Source organism: Ambystoma mexicanum, chromosome 4p, assembly GCF_040938575.1.
Source record: "Ambystoma mexicanum isolate Mex_15411 chromosome 4p, UKY_AmexF1_1, whole genome shotgun sequence".
Classification (NCBI taxonomy): domain Eukaryota; kingdom Metazoa; phylum Chordata; class Amphibia; order Caudata; family Ambystomatidae; genus Ambystoma; species Ambystoma mexicanum.
Genome location: NC_090927.1, coordinates 36746266 through 36763256, shown reverse-complemented (window position 1 = coordinate 36763256; position 16991 = coordinate 36746266).

Sequence of the window (16991 nt, the reverse complement as noted above, 5' to 3'; positions counted from 1 at the left end):
CAATCTCAGCCACCACCAACAGATCCTGAACCATTCTAACTAGAAGTGATAGATGCTCTTAACGTTAAACCGGTGTTACCAGTGGACCCTACAGGGGCCATATGTACAATGGGAAGTTGAAGAGAAGAGTACTTTGTTAAATTGATATTGGTGCAAGTAGATCTGATCCAAGTATTTCTCAGCTACTCCATTATCCACAGAAACAGGAAAGACAATGGGAATGTGTAATATCCCAGTAGGACATCAGATAACTGAGCCACTCGTAATCACATTAGGTTCTATGACTGTTACACATAACGTCCTCCGTAGCCCCTATGCTCTAGTCAATCTATTATGTAGAGATTGTTTGAGTGATCCAGATGTACCATTCACTGCACACCTGATGGTATGTCTCTCAGTGTTCCTGATCATAATGTTGAGGCTTTTCTGGCAGTACGTCAGACATCAACCCAACCGAGTACACAACCTCGGGTGAGGGAGTGGTCAACTGACCCACAGGGTCTTATAGACTTTCTACCACAATGCTTATAGTCAGTGCATGATAATGAGTTTAGATGCATCCAGTTTGCTGAACTAGCAAAGACGAAGGAAGATCTTTCCAAGAGATTACCCCATATATTCCACTCTTCTTGAAGCCAGAAATAGAGGAGGGTATTACTCCAGTCATTGAATCCCTCTTGAAAGGTATTATTGTTCCCAATACCAGTCAGTTTAATATCATGTAATTGCCAGTCAGGTAGCTTGAGAGAAATACATACAGATAGGTACAGCTCATCCTTCCTCATTGTTCCAAACCCATCTATCATTCTAGCATGTATACCCCTTACTGCTTTTCATTTTACACTATTATATGTTGTTCTGTTTTCTTCTCTATTCCTATACATGCTGATAACCAGTATTTATTCTTGTTATACCATAGGGGAATTCAGTACGCCTGGTCCTGCTCCAAAGCTACACAAGATTCTCTGCCCTTGTTTCCCAAAAACGAAATAAGGATCCATGATATCTCATTCCCCGGAAAGTCAGTGTTGATGCTGTACGTTGATGAACTCCTGTTAGCCTTTATCTTATATGAGGCAGGCATCGGGATGCAGATTACTGCCTTGGCTCATGAAAGCAACACAGCTTCACAGATGAAATTACAATTGTGCAGAGAAAGAGTACACTATTTGGATCATGATATTTGGTGGGTCATCGAGTCATAGCCTCCTCTAGAAAAGAGGCTATGTACAAAGTTCCAAAACCCCAAGCAATGAATCAAATGAGAGCCTTTCTTGGTATGGTTGGCAATTGTAGACAATGGACTTTTGGCTATGCTGAGCTGGAGAAGCCATTACAAATCTATATTACAATCAATACCACCTAAACCTTGAAGTGGTCACCGAAGGCTGGAGAGGCATTTTATGAAATAATAAGCAAGCGGGTTGAAGCACCTGCTTATTTACTTTATTTGCTTTGGTTCAACAAAATAGTCATAAAAGCAGTTCAGAAATAACAACCAAAACCACTTCAGTTACAGCATCACAATCACTTAGCTCATAGGTCACTTCTGCTAAAGTTACAAAATCATCGCTTTGCCAAAAAGAACAGAGTCAACATTTTACAAGAAATGACTGCTCCTACAGATTAGGTATCTTTACGCCATAGCATTATTCAGCAACTTGGCCTTTCTCATGTCAATTTTTTTGCTCAACTCAAGTAACTTGTGGTGGCGAGAACAGCCTCTCCATCAGCAGCGTCCAGGCATGTTGCCATAGCAACAGCCAAGGACCTGCAGGCACGACTTAGGGACAGACGCTTCAAGAAGCGCTTCCTCATGGGTTTGGTGGCCGGATAAAGTAATAAATGTTGTTGCACCGTCTCCTAAAGCTCACCTCAAAGAATAAATGATGTGGAGACGGCATTGTTCCATCCATGCTGAAATACAGCAGTCAGCAACATTCCAATGCAGAACTTTGAATATAGACCCCTTTCCCGCCTGGGTGAGGGATGATCCAGATATTCTACGCAACCCGCCCGTGTCTTTCCTAGAAGATATTGAGCCAGCTGCCCCGAGGCCCTGGATTTTCCCAAAATGCCCTGCAGAGCCTTTGCCCCTACTGCACTCTTGATCGCTTCCTTTGAAATGAATGTGATCACTGAGGGCTTTGATCAATAATCCTCCAAACCCAGCAAGCCCAGATAGCTTTTCACATGAGCAGCCCTGTTTAAAGAGACACTCCCCTGCTGGGACAAAACTGTCAGAATACCTGGTATGGTAAGTAGTGGATCAGAGTTCTTGCCCGCATAGTGTAGGCAAAGAATTCTCCCAGCCAATGTAACCCTCTGGTGGGTAAACACACAGAGGGATCAATTGATTGGGAGAGACGGACACCAGCTGGGAACGGGAATCGTCTGTTGCAGAAGGATGGTAACAGTGGAACCGGAAGTCTGTAATGTAAACAAGAATGTTCAGGTACAAGAAACACAGAGAAGATTAGGACTTCACAAGAGTTCCAGAAAGTGAGCTGACCTGGAAAGGATGTTATGTTATGTTAGCTAAACTTATAAAGTGCACGGTCGCCCAAGGGCATCATGGCGCTGGAGAGGAAAGCTGCTTGCTAAGGAGAAAACCAATGGAAAAAGCATGGGACTAGAATAGGATGGTTTTCAGAGCTCTTCTAAAACCAAGATGGTTAGAAGTGATTTTGAGTGACAGTGGAAGGTTGTTCCAAAGTTTAGCAGCAGCAATGGAGAAGGCTCTGCCGCCGATCCTTTCCCGGTTAATCCTTGGAGCAGTAGGTAGGTTAGTAGTGGAAGAGCATAAGTCACGTTCCGGGATGTATCAGGAGAATTTGGACTGCAAAAACTCGGCTCCTTGGCCATGGATCGCCCGGTGAACAATACACAGCGACTTAAAATGGACACGCTGGGCCACCGGGAGCCAATGGAGTCGACGGAGCTGGAAGGATGAGGAAGAGTCCCTGGGTATAGGAAAAGCGCCCTTCCGGCAACAGACAGATTGGGGGATGGGGGTAGACTGCACGTTGTGACTCCCACCTTACAGGTGAGTGGGGAGTCTGGTTGAAGTGGAAGAATTTCCCTGAGTCCGGATCCTTCCCAGGGAACTGGCTGGCGTAATGGTACAGATCCGTCTAGCAACGAAAAATGAAAAAAGCTGTGTAACAATCCGTGTTTGTTTCCGAGATGTAACAACAATGATGAAATCAGTAGGCAGAGGCAAGTCATTTGGCAGTCTGGGTTTGTTTATATGCAGGCGGCAGATAGATTGAATCAGCAGGCAGAGACGGGTCGTTTAGCCTAATAGTATAAGGCAGCATCGCCTTGCCTTCAGCCCATTTGGGTTAGTCAGCCATATCCCGTATTTAGCCTAATAGTATAAGGCAGCTTCGCCTTGCTTTCAGCCCATTTGTGTTAGTCAGCCATATCCCGCATTTAGCCTAATAGAATAAGGCTGCCTCGCCTTGCTTTCAGCCCATTTGTGTTAGTCAGCCATATCCTGCATTTAGCCTAATAGAATAAGGCTGCCTCGCCTTGCTTTCAGCCCATTTGTGTTAGTCTGCTATGTCCCGGCATTTTGCCTAATAGTATAAGGCACCCTGGCCTTGCTTTCGGCCCATCTGTGTTAGTCAGCCGTATCCTGCATTTAGCCTAATAGAATAAGGCAGCCTCGCCTTGCTTTCAGCCCATTTGTGTTAGTCCGCCATACCCTGCATTTAACCTAATAGAATAAGGCTGCTTCGCCTTGCTTTCAGCCCATTTGTGTTAGTCTGCTATGTCCCGCATTTAGCCTAATAGTATAAGGCACCCTGGCCTTGCTTTCGGCCCATCTGTGTTAGTCAGCCGTATCCTGCATTTAGCCTAATAGTATAAGGCAGCCTTGCCTTGCTTTCAGCCCATCTGTGTTAGTCAGCCATATCCCGCATTTAGCCTAATAGTATAAGGCAGCCTCGCCTTGCTTTCAGCCCATTTGTGTTAGTCAGCCATATCCTGCATTTAGCCTAATAGTATAAGGCAGCCTCGCCTTGCTTTTAGCCTATTTATGTTAGACAGCCATATCCCGCATTCAGTCTAATAGTATAAGGCAGCCTCGCCTTGTTTTCAGACCATTTATGTTAGTCAGCCATATCCCGCATTTAGCCTAATAGTGTAAGGCACCCTCACCTTGCTTTCAGCCCATTTGTGTTAGTCATCCATATCCTGCATTTAGCCTAATGGTTTTAAGGATTAGTGTGTAACCGTGCCACTTACAAAATATCTACACTTTGTGAATTTAAGGTTTTTAATTGTGTAAAAGAGTACCGGATTACAAGCAATGGAGTCTATTGCAAATGGTAAATTGACTAGGATGAGCTTAGAGGCTCTGCAGAGTGCTTGTGAAGCCAGGGAGTTAGACTTTGAGGATACGTCTAGGGCTGAGATGATAGCTGCCCTGGTGGACTACCAAACAGATTGTGAAGCTCTTGAAGGGGAAAATGTAACCATTGAGGCCTCTGCCCCTGGGGTTGTTGTTGAATCTGTTTCTGAGAACGCCACCTTACCTGCTGCCTCTGTTCCGAACACCAGCACTGCTCTTCAGGGGGAAGCCCTGAAGATTGAACTTTTAAAATTGGAGCTACAATGGGAACAGTTAGCATTTCAATACAAACAGTTGGCAACAAAAGCTGAGTTAAAGAAAGAGGAGTTGGCACAGCAAGTGATACTCAAAGATAGGGACACTGAGCATCAGAAAATTCAGCTGGAGAGAGCTAGAGTGGAGACTTCAGCAAAACCAGTTGAGAGTGTCAGGTCTCCAGCCAACAAGTTTATGAAAGATTTGGTTGGTGTGTTTGTGGAGGGTTCTGATATCCTCCAATGGATTGAAGTGTTTGAGATGGCTTGTGCAATTCATGATGTTGATAAGAGAGATTGGGCTAAGTGCTTGTTTAGCAAAGTGCCTCAGACTGGATATGACTGTATTCCAAAACTGAGTGTGGAAGAAAGGGGTCAGTATGAGTGCATGAAGTCTGCTTTGATTGGCAAGTTTGGCAAGACACCTATCCAATACCTTAAAAGGTTTAGGGACTTTAGAAAAAGAGAGTTATGTTATGTTACTTTGCATTAATATAGCACCTTATGTATCATTGGTATGATCTCAAGGCATGAGAGAGAGAGAGAGAGAGAGAGAGAGAGAGAGAGAGAGAGAGAGAGAGAGAGAGAGAGAGAGAGAGAGAGAGAGAGAGAGAGAGAGAGAGAGAGAGAGAGAGAGAGAGAGAGAGAGAGAGAGAGAGAGAGAGAGAGAGAGAGAGAGAGAGAGAGAGAGAGAGAGAGAGAGAGAGAGAGAGAGAGAGACAGACATAAGGTGCGTGGGTGCACCGGATATGTGTGCAGCATGTGTGGTACTTGCATGATAGCTGCTTCTTAGTGGTAGGTGTGGTGGTTGGGAAGTCAGGAATATGTGTTCATTCTGGTCGGTTGATACCCAGACTGATTTCTGACTGCGTTAGGCCTGAGGGGACGCATGGGCTAGCGGGTGTGCTGAGCCGGCTGTGTTTAATTAGGATGATGAGGTGTATGTGGCGGGTGTTAGTATGAGAACAGAGAACAGCTATACCGAATGTGTTATAATATCGCTGTGTTCTAGTTGAGTGGTGGTGTATAGGAGAGACTTACAGGGTAATTCATAGAATTTCGCACAAAAGTGGCGCACGTGGCTGGCGCACAGTGTCCCCGTGCGATACACTGCGCCAGCCGCGTGTGATAAAATCCATTTCATCGCACAGCGTATTCATGGATTTTAGCCTCCAAAACCAGCCGTGGCGCAGAGTGGCGCAGCGACCCTGCAGCAGCGCCAGTTACGCCCCCAAGAACGCCCTCGTGCAAGGAAAAGCCATCAAAATTCCCAATTCATCGCAAAGGGCTGCGCTACCAGTTCACAGGGCTGCCAAACAGCAAACGCCAAGCGGGGAACGTGTATTTCAGTGGTTCGCAGGAAGTTTCACATGCGATTGTCCTGGGTACGTGTACATCAGGGGTGCGTGTGAAGTAACACACACGATTCCATCAGGGCACGTGTATTCCAGGGGTGCGCAGGAAGTATCACACGCAAAATCAGCAGGGTACGTGTATTTCAGAGGTGCGCGGGAAGTATCACACGCGATTCCATCAGGGCACGTGTATTTCAGGGGTGCGCGGGGAGCACTACACGTGAATTGGCCGTGTGGGTCCTCCCAGGTGTTCCCTCTACACCCTCCATGGCCCCTGCAGCCAGCCCACACCACAGGGGACTACCCTGCACCCCTGCTCATGTCCCGCAGGCAGCCCATCCACCATTGCCATGCCCCCCAGCCAAGCCACATGTCACCTTGCACTACTGATCAACAACGCATGTCTCCCAGCACCCTCACCCCCCAGCACTGTGGGGCACCTGCCAGCAGGCCCCCACACATGTCCAACTCATGTCCCCCTGCACCCCCACCCCCAAGCACTGTGGGGCACCCTCCACTAGGCCCACACTCATGTCTCCCAGCACCCCCACCCCCCAGCATCCAGGGGCACCCTCCACCAGGCCCCCACTCCTTTCTACCACCCCCCCACCCCCCAGCAGTGCGATTCGCCTGTGTACGTGTATATCAGGGTTGCGCGTGTAGTCTGACACGCAAATTCATCAGGGTACATGTATTATGGGTCCGCGTGAACTTCCACACGTGATATTAGCAGGGTACGTGTATTATGGGGTTCGCGGGAAGTTCCAGACGCGATTGCTCTCGGTACGTGTATTTCGGGGTGCGTGGGAAGTTCCACACGCGATTTCAGCAGGGTACGTGTATTCCAAGGTGCGCGGGAAGTACGACACGCGATTGCCCTGGGCACGTGTATTTCGGGGTGTGTGGGAAGTTCAACACGCAAATTCAGCAGGGTACGTGTATTCCAAGGTGCGCAGGAAGTTCCACACGCGATTGCCCTGGGCATGTGTATTTCGGGGTGCGTGGGAAGTTCCACATGCGATTGTGGTGCGTGTATTTCGGGTTGCGCGGGAAGTTTCACACGCGATTTCAGCAGGGTATGTGTATTCCAAGGTGCAAGGGAAATTCCACACGCGAATTCAGCAGCCTACGTGTATTCCAGGGGTGCCGGGCAGTCCTACACGTGAATCGGCCGTGTGGGTCCTCCCAGCTGTTCACTCTACCCCCTCCACGGCCCCTGCAGGCGGCCCACACCACAGGGGACTACCCTGCACATGTCCCGCAGGCAGCCCATCCACCATGCCCATGCCCCCCAGCCAACCCACATGTCACCTTGCACTACTGCCCACCAACGCATGTCCCCCTGCACCCCCACTCCCAGCATTCAGGGGCACCCTCCACCAGGCCCCCACTCATGTCCAACTCATGTCCCCCCGCATCCCCACCCCCCAGCATCCAGGGGCACCCTCCACCAGGCCCCCACTCATGTCCAACTCATGTCCCCCTGCACCCCCACCCCCCCAGCACTGTGGGCCACCCTCCACCAGGCCCCCACTCATGTCCCCCTGCACCCCCAACCCCCAGCACTGTGGGCCACCCTCCACCAGGCCCCCACTCATGTCCCCCTGCACCCCCACCCCCCAGCACTGTGGGGCACCCTCCACCAGGCCCCCACTCATGTCCAACTCATGTCCCCCTGCACCCCCACCCCCCAGCACTGTGGGCCACCCTCCACCAGGCCCCCACTCATGTCCCCCTGCACCCCCACCCCCCAGCACTGTGGGGCACCCTCCACCAGGCCCCCACTCATGTCCCCCTGCACCCCCCAGCACTGTGGGGCACCCCTCCCACCAGGCCCCCACTCATGTCCCCCTGCACCCCCACCCCCCAGCACTGTGGGGCACCCTCCACCAGGCCCCCACTCATGTCCCCCTGCACCCCCCACCCCCCAGCACTGTGGGGCACCTGCCACCAGGCCCCCACTCATGTCCCTGCACCCCCACCCCCCAGCACTGTGGGGCACCCTCCACCAGGCCCCCACTCATGTCCAACTCATGTCTCTCAGCCCCCCCACCCCCCCACCAGTCAGGGGCACCCTCCACCAGGCCCCCGCTCATGTCCAACTCATGTCCCCCTGCACCCCCACCCCCCAGCACTGTGGGCCACCCTCCACCAGGCCCCCACACATGTCCAACTCATGTCTCCCAGCACCCCCACCCCCACCAGTCAGGGGCACCCTCCACCAGGCCCCCACTCATGTCCAACTCATGTCCCCCTGCACCCCCACCCTCCAGCACTGTGGGCCACCCCTCCACCAGTCCCCCACTCCATGTCCCCCTGCACCCCCACCCCCAGCACTGTGGGGCACCCTCCACCAGGCCCCCACTCATGTCCCCCTGCACCCCCACCCCCAGCACTGTGGGGCACCCTCCACCAGGCCCCCACTCATGTCCCCCTGCACCCCCACCCCCAGCATTGTGGGGCACCCTCCACCAGGCCCCCACTCATGTCCCCCTTCACCCCCAACCCCCAGCACTGTGGGGCACCCTCCACCAGGCCCCCACTCATGTCCCCTGCACCCCCACCCCCCAGCACTGTAGGGCACCCTCCACCAGGCCCCCACTCATGACCAACTCATGTCTCCCAGCACCCCCACCCCCCACCAGTCAGGGACACCCTCCACCAGGCCCCCACTCATGTCCCCCTGCACCCCCACCCCCAGCACTGTGGGGCACCCTCCACCAGGCCCCACTCATGTCCCCCTGCACCCCCACCCCCAGCACTGTGGGGCACCCTCCACCAGGCCCCCACTCATGTCCCCCTGCACCCCCACCCCCAGCATTGTGGGGCACCCTCCACCAGGCCCCCACTCATGTCCCCCTTCACCCCCACCCCCAGCACTGTGGGGCACCCTCCACCAGGCCCCCACTCATGTCCCCCTGCACCCCCACCCCCCAGCACTGTGGGGCACCCTCCACCAGGCCCCCACTCATGACCAACTCATGTCTCCCAGCACCCCCACCCCCCACCAGTCAGGGACACCCTCCACCAGGCCCCCACTCATGTCCCCCTGCACCCCCACCCCCAGCACTGTGGGGCACCCTCCACCAGGCCCCCACTCATGTCCCCCTGCACCCCCACCCCCAGCACTGTGGGGCACCCTCCACCAGGCCCCCACTCATGTCCCCCTGCACCCCCACCCCCAGCACTGTGGGGCACCCTCCACCAGGCCCCCACTCATGTCCCCCTTCACCCTCACCCCCCAGCACTGTGGGGCACCCTCCACCAGGCCCCCACTCATGTCCCCCTGCACCCCCACCCCCCAGCACTGTGGGGCACCCTCCACCAGGCCCCCACTCATGACCAACTCATGTCTCCCAGCACCCCCACCCCCCACCAGTCAGGAACACCCTCCACCAGGCCCCCCACTCATGTCCCCCTGCGCCCCCACTCATGTCCCCCTCCACCCCCACCACCCAGCACTGTGGGCCACCCTCCACCAGGCCCCCACTCATGTCCCCCTGCACCCCCACCCCCCAGCACTGTGGGCCACCCTCCACCAGGCCCCCACTCATGTCCCCCTGCACCCCAACCCCCCAGCACTGTGGGCCACCCTCCACCAGGCCCTCACTCATGTCCAACTCATGTCCCCCTGCACCCCCACCCCCCAGCACTGTGGGCCACAATCCACCAGGCAGGGGCACCCTCCACTAGGCCCCCACTTATGTCCAACTCATGTCCCCCTGCACCCCCACCCCCCAGCACTGTGGGCCACCCTCCACCAGGCCCCCACACATGTCCAGCTCATGTCTCCCAGCACCCCCACCCCCCACCAGTCAGGGGCACCCTCCACCAGGCCCCCACTCATGTCCAACTCATGTCCCCCTGCACCCCCACCCTCCAGCACTGTGGGCCACCCTCCACCAGTCCCCCACTCATGTCCCCCTGCACCCCCACCCCCCAGCACTGTGGGGCACCCTCCACCAGGCCCCCACTCATGTCCCCCTGCACCCCCACCCCCAGCACTGTGGGGCACCCTCCACCTGGCCCCCACTCATGTCCCCCTGCACCCCCACCCCCAGCATTGTGGGGCACCCTCCACCAGGCCCCACTCATGTCCCCCTTCACTCCCACCCCCCAGCACTGTGGGGCACCCTCCACCAGGCCCCCACTCATGTCCCCCTGCACCCCCACCCCCCAGCACTGTGGGGCACCCTCCACCAGGCCCCCACTCATGACCAACTCATGTCTCCCAGCACCCCCACCCCCCACCAGTCAGGGACACCCTCCACCAGGCCCCCACTCATGTCCCCCTGCACCCCCACCCCCCAGCACTGTCGGGTACCCTCCACCAGGCCCCCCACTCATGTCCCCCTGCGCCCCCACCCCCCAGCACTGTGGGCAAACCTCCACCAGGCCCCCACTCATGTCCCCCTGCACCCCAACCCCCCAGCACTGTGGGCCACCCTCCACCAGGCCCTCACTCATGTCCAACTCATGTCTCCCAGCACCCCCACCCCGCACTAGTCAGGGGCACCTGCCAGCAGGCCCCCACACATGTCCCCCAGCCAACACGTCATCACAATCTAGATCCCTGGCCCTTATGGTCAGCCTCCAAATGCCAAACACCCACCTGAGTATTGCATCTACCCACTTGAAATGGCAATTACATGATACAACCCCAATGACAAGTTTGGAAACGAACACATGTCCCTCACATACACACAATGGGTGTCAGTGAATCTCAAAACCCATATCACGATATGCATGAAACCAATGAGATGATACTACACATTGAAGTTTGAAGAAAAAATATGTATTAAAAGCAACATAAATTGAATCAAAAATAAACAAACGAAAATGGGAATTAAAAAAAAGAAAGCAGCATGTCCGTAAAATAATGTAAAACCACAAATCATAATCCAAAGGAAAGGTGTCCAAAGTCACAGTTCACAAAAGTAAATCCAATGGAAAATTAAAATCGAAAACCATTGCTCCATGGGTAAATTATAAAAAAAAAATAGAAAATCCAACAGTCAACTATATACAGATAAACAATCCAGGGTCCATGAACCCAACAGAAGAAATGAAACCTATCTAATAACACTACCTAATAAAAAAAACTATATACAAAAATGTGGCCCATTGTCCAAAAGGTCCAAAAAAAATGCAAAATCAAAGGAAACCTAACACTAACTACAGAACTATTTACAAGGGCAGCGGGCCAGTCCGACGGCTCACTTCAGGATGTTCCGGGCCAGGGCATCATCGAACTCCTGCTCAATGGCCCGGAGGCGGTCCTCCTCCATGGCCCAGAGGGTCCGCAGGGCCGTCGACATGTTCACCTCCAACTCCCTGCGGATTGCCTCGAGGCACTCGGCCCGCCTCAGGGCCCTCCGCATGGAGTTCTCCGCCCTGACCATCGTGAGCCGTGCCTCTTCCGCTCGCTGCCGCTCCGCATCTATGGCGTGGCCCAACCACTGCCACACAGAAGACACTTCCCGTCCTGGGTCCTCCTGCCCTCCGGCCGATGCCTGCCCCTCCGATGTCGAAGGCCCTGAGCCATCATGGCTCCCACCTCGTTGCTGCTGCTGCTGTGCCTGTGCCCGTGCCCTGGCTCCTGCTGCCTGCACATCCTCCACCGGCTGGGGTGCAGTCGTTGATGTGGCCACCCCTGCTGGATGTCCGACTCCCGACTGTGGCAGGGATGCCTCCTCCACCAGCCTGGCCACACCATCAGAGGCAGCTCCACAGGGCACCCAGGTGACTAATGGGTGGGAAGATGGCACAGAGGACGACTGGCGCATAGGGGGTTCAGTTGAGGAGGGGGTCGGAGCAAGCCCCATCAAACGGAGGAATCCAACCTGGGTGACCGGTCCCAGTAGGCCGACGCGGTCAACGAGCCATTCGAGATGACGTGCAGTCTCCTCATGAAAAGACTGCAGGTCACCTCACATGGCCCGTTGACGCAACGCCACACCAGTCAGGACAGGGTCAACCCGGACCCGGATAGCCACGTCCGCAGGCAGAGGAAGGCCAGTTGTTGTGAGCTCATCCCCTGCCTGAAAACGGGTCTGGACGTAGGCATCCCTGCTGGTGCAAGATGATGCAGTGACAGGATCAGGGACAGGATTGCACACAGGCACCTCCGCGGCGGCCTGTGCTGCCTCCTGTCCCTGGTCCTGCACTGCACCACTAGCACCAGTGGAATCCCCACCTCCAGACCCTCTCTCTGTTGCTTGCACGGCACCTCCTCCACCAAACCCCCCACCAACCTGGATGACTCCGTGCCATCTTCCCCCGTTGGGCCCTGTGGGTTCCCAGCTGCCCCTTCTGCTGCTGAGGAGTCCAACTACGAGCTCCGCCTCTTGGACCTCCCCCCGGCAGCTGCGGCCTGGGACGCGGCACCGGACTCCTCACTCCCCGACGAGATCACAACCTGGGAGGGGAGCCGGGCCTTGCGTCTCCGGCTGGCGGTGCGATCCCCGCCGCTGTGCTCCACAGCACCTTCTCCGCCCTCTTCATCAGTTGACGCTGCAGACAGGGAGAAATAAAACACAGGCATCAGGGCACTGTACAATGGACACATACACACATGACAGTTGTACATGAGTGGCATTGGCAAACCTCAGACATGGCATCACAATCGCCAACACACATGTCATTTAATCTTGCACACATGAGCCATACCACAGCCATATCGCAACAGCCAGCACCATCCATACACATACAACAGCATGAGCAGGCAAAGGTGAGCCAGACATCACATGCAACACAGGGAGTACACTACACATGCACACACACCACCACACTTGCATGCATGTGTACACCTCTGCCAACTGTCGCAGTGTTCAGATAGGCATCCATGTCACATCTGCCAATCAGGCTTCCACATCCCGCTGTCACATGCATCCATGTTGCATCACTGTTGCACCCTTGTCAAATACACACACATGCACATGTACACAGTGCTGATACATGCATCTGAAAACAACATCCATGTGTGACATCACAAACATGCCTACTTACATACACATTCATCCAAACATGTGTGCCCACACAAATGCATTTGGCATGCAAGTCTACAAACACAAGCACTATCCATGTCTCACACATGAGAGCCCTTGCATGTTTTAGCCTCACAGCCCTGTACACCCCCACCCATACATGGCCCCATACAAACACATGTGCGACCTACACACTACTGGCACATCACCACACGCACAGCTTACAATCATGATGCATGTACACTTACCGCTCGACTCCAGACGGGTCTGCCTCTCAAGGACCTGGACGTGGATGGGGATATGCGTTCCAGGACCCTCATCTGATCATCCGACAAGTGGACCCGGCGCCCCTTAGCATCCGCTGCCTTCAAGAGGCGCTGGGCCTTGTTGAGGGTCCTGGACCTGAAGTCCTCCCAGCGCTTCTTGACATTATGGAATAGTCGGACTGCCACCCCATCCGCGTTGATGGCAGTTACGATGTCCGTCCAGATCCGAGTCCGTCCTTCCTTGTCGGCGCGCAAACTTCCGAAGAGGGCATCATACTGCCCCAGGACTTGCTCCGCCAGGACACCAACTTCGGTGGCAGTGAAGCTGGTGCCCCTCTGCCTCTCTGGCTCGGGGTTGTCAGTGGTGCCAGATGTTGCAGTGCCCGACATGACAACCCCAGAGGCAGGAGTGGGTGGGCAACTGGGTCCTGGGGCTGGGCTGTGGAGCGATGGAATCCCAGTCGGGAGTCTTCGGTTCCAGCAGGGGTGGTCACAGCAACAGCACCCCTGGCTGATGTGCAGGCAGCAAATGGCAGGGCACGTGGGCAGCAGGCAATCAGGCAGCAGCAGATGGCAGGTGGGAGTGTGCTCGGGGCTCTGGGGGGCAGTAATTCGGCCTTCTGGGCAGGAGAGTGGTATTCCGTGTGCTTACGCGTGGCCAGCTTGATACGGAGTGATTTGGCACGTGAAAATCCAGCACGTCTGCGTGTAATTCGAGGAAAGGGCCTTAGCGTGTAAGCGCGTCAGCACACGTACACGAATTCATTGGCCCAAAGGCCACCAGCGCGTATGCGCGTCTGTGACGTGCGTGCACAGGCGTTTCCCTGTACATGGGTGCATGTTACACATCCAATGACTGCACGTCAGAGTGTCAGCTCGTGTAATTGGAGGATGGGGCCTTAGCGCGTACACGCGGAAGTGACGCTGGACATGTTTAAAAGGTACGTGTAGAACGCCATTTCCTTGTACGTGCTTTTCGTGGAGAGCGAGTGGGTGAAATCTGTACTTCTTGTCGGTTCACATGCAATTTACTTCACGGCGTTCCAAGTTCGTACTCCCTGTTACCTCTGACAGCTTTTTGTCTTCTTGTCTTTTTCCTGGGCCTGTTTCCTCAAACAGCGTTCACTTCTCCTGTTGTCCTTTCTCCTCAGACAACGTACAATTCTTCTTTTGGCGGGGGTGTTGCCAACACGCACACGCGCGTATTTTTCACTCGATTTTTCCTGGCAGATGGTGAGTCACGCACGTATTTGACATCTGTGCTTGCCCCGTGTGTTGCCTACCCCTTCAGAGGTCAGTCTAGGCTGCGTGTGACACGCATACGTTCATTTTTGTGTTTCTGGATGCCACAACATAGTGCAGGTTTTTTTTTCCACGCACGTGGTCTAGGAGGGGTTGCGTGCACATTATCTCCCTTTTTCGGGGTGCCTGTGCGTTGTGTGACCCATCATCTTCCCCCAGGGGTCACATACAGCCTTGCTAGAGCACTAGGGTACGAATTCCATCTAGTACCCTACCGCTTTGACCCCCACTTGCCCAGGACAATAGCTTACTGCAACTCCCAGACGCACAACAACATCAGTGCCATGGTTGGGAGGCGAGCACGCGGTAAGGGTGGCAAAGGTGGCCGAGCCACAAGAGGTGGCCATGGTGGATACGGTAGGGGACGTGGCCAGGACTTGCAGGGTGCCCCTAGCCCCCCATGTGTGGGTGACCAGTGTTAGGGAGAATTCTCTGTTTAGGCTGAATTTCCTGACCTAGTGAGTCCCCCAGCAGCTTTGCTGGATTTCTGGAGTTTGTTTTTTCCATCATGCCAAGAGTGAGACTCTTTTTCTCCCACTCTTGGACATGAATGTGTGTAATTCCTTTGAATGTCAATGTGTTCTATGGGCTATGGGGTCTTTTACCCCATAGGGTCTCATATGTTTTGCTATGTGTGTTACAACGCACCCTCCGTGCCGTAACACTGGGGCGTCCTAGCGGACCTCCACCATAGACTCCATACCCGGGGACTGACTACTGTCTCCCCGGGCATGTAAAGTCACCATTGGCTTTACTAGACCTAAATTTAGTAACAGAACTAGTACAAACCTTCCTATAGTGGACGTACTAGTAGGGGTAATTTGATTACTCCTGGGTCTGTTATTCGAGGGGGCACTGTCCCGTCCCCCCTCGTCAAGTTTTGGCTGGTGGCAGTGGAAACTACTTGTTATATTCGACCCCGAATATAACCCTACGGGATTCTTCCCATTGTTGAAGGTTAAAACTTTTTCTCGTTAATCTCTAACATACCACCGGTTTATTTATCTTAAATAAATCTATCGGTTGGTATTTTCTGCCAGAACTCGCTTTTTAAAATGGCATCTGTGTTCGTCTCTGTGACTCCTAAACCAAAGGTTGAGCCCTTTGTTCCACTTTTGGCGGGCTTCTACACAGAAGTCCTCCAAAGTGGTGCCATTCTGCCGGGTTCCACAGGGGGTGTGGGAGGGGGTTTAGGCACCCTGGACTGAGTTGCCTTGCCAACTCAAGTCGCACTCTGGTGTGATTGGCCCAAGTGGTGAGCCGCCCCGCTCACCACTTAGCGTGTTTTGATTGACAGCTAGGCTGAATGAATGGGGGTTTTCTGCATAAAAGCAGGGCTTTTGGGACTGGATCTTCAGAAGTCGCCACAGGACCTAAGAATCCGACGAGGGTAACGCTGAGCCGACCTGCAACGACAACACCTCCGGTGGAGCCCTGCTGAACCGACTCACCACTTCCCGACGACAGAGGAGATCTCCCGGCCGGAGAGTCTTCTTCCCCTGACTGGTGGGAACAACCAGTCCCCTTTGCTTTTTCTTCGTTCCAGGACGTAGTGGTCGAATTGCCCGTGCAGAGCACCCCGGAAACCGGATAGCCACTACCCCTGTAGCGCGACCAAAAGGTGGTGCCTTGTGACGGAGCACTCCGCGGCTGGTCTCTTCCCTGGTGGTGCAACGATCTTCAACTTTCCTACGACGACGAGATCATCTCTTCTCTTGGCAAAGCCCCGACGTGCATGCACCACCAGGAACAACTGCCCACGCCGGAGCTGTCTCTCCACAAAGAAAGTACCGTGTCCGCCTGGCTTCCCGTGTGTCGGTTAGAGTGAGGTGTCTTAATCCTCGCCTCTCCATTGGGTCGCCTCCAAGCTTTCTTAACTTTCTGTTCTGAACTGGTCCAATCTTTCTATAACAATTTGCGACAAAGACTCGAAGTGCATTTCCACTGTGATACTTTTTGGGACATATCGCCTCGCCTCTCTCCGAGTGGGCCTGGCCTCTGAACTTTGCGATCTACAGTAGACCCTGCATTACTTGCCTTGCATTTGTTCGTAAAAGTGTTGGTGCCGAGTTGATTTCATAACCTGCCTTCTTTTCTCTCCCGTCCTAACGAATACTAGAGTGCCATCTAGGTCAAAGCATTCACCTCTGTCTGCAAATAAGTGGTGCCGTTGAACCTAGACTTGTCGAACTATTGTTAGGGGGATTGATTTACTTATAGTAATTGTGATTGAAGTTGTTTGCCGTATTAGTGCCAGAGTGTTTTCCATAGATGTGTTGTTATAAATAAATACCTATATATCTTTACACCAAAGCTCTGTCCGTGTTTGCTTGTTCTACTGTGTAAATTGCCCTATTTTGTATACTCCATATACTGCCTAACTCTTCTTGAGGGAAGTCTGACTGCTCAGCCGCAGCTACCAAGTGAATCTGTCTGGTACAGACTGCTAAGTGGGTTTACTGCCAAACACC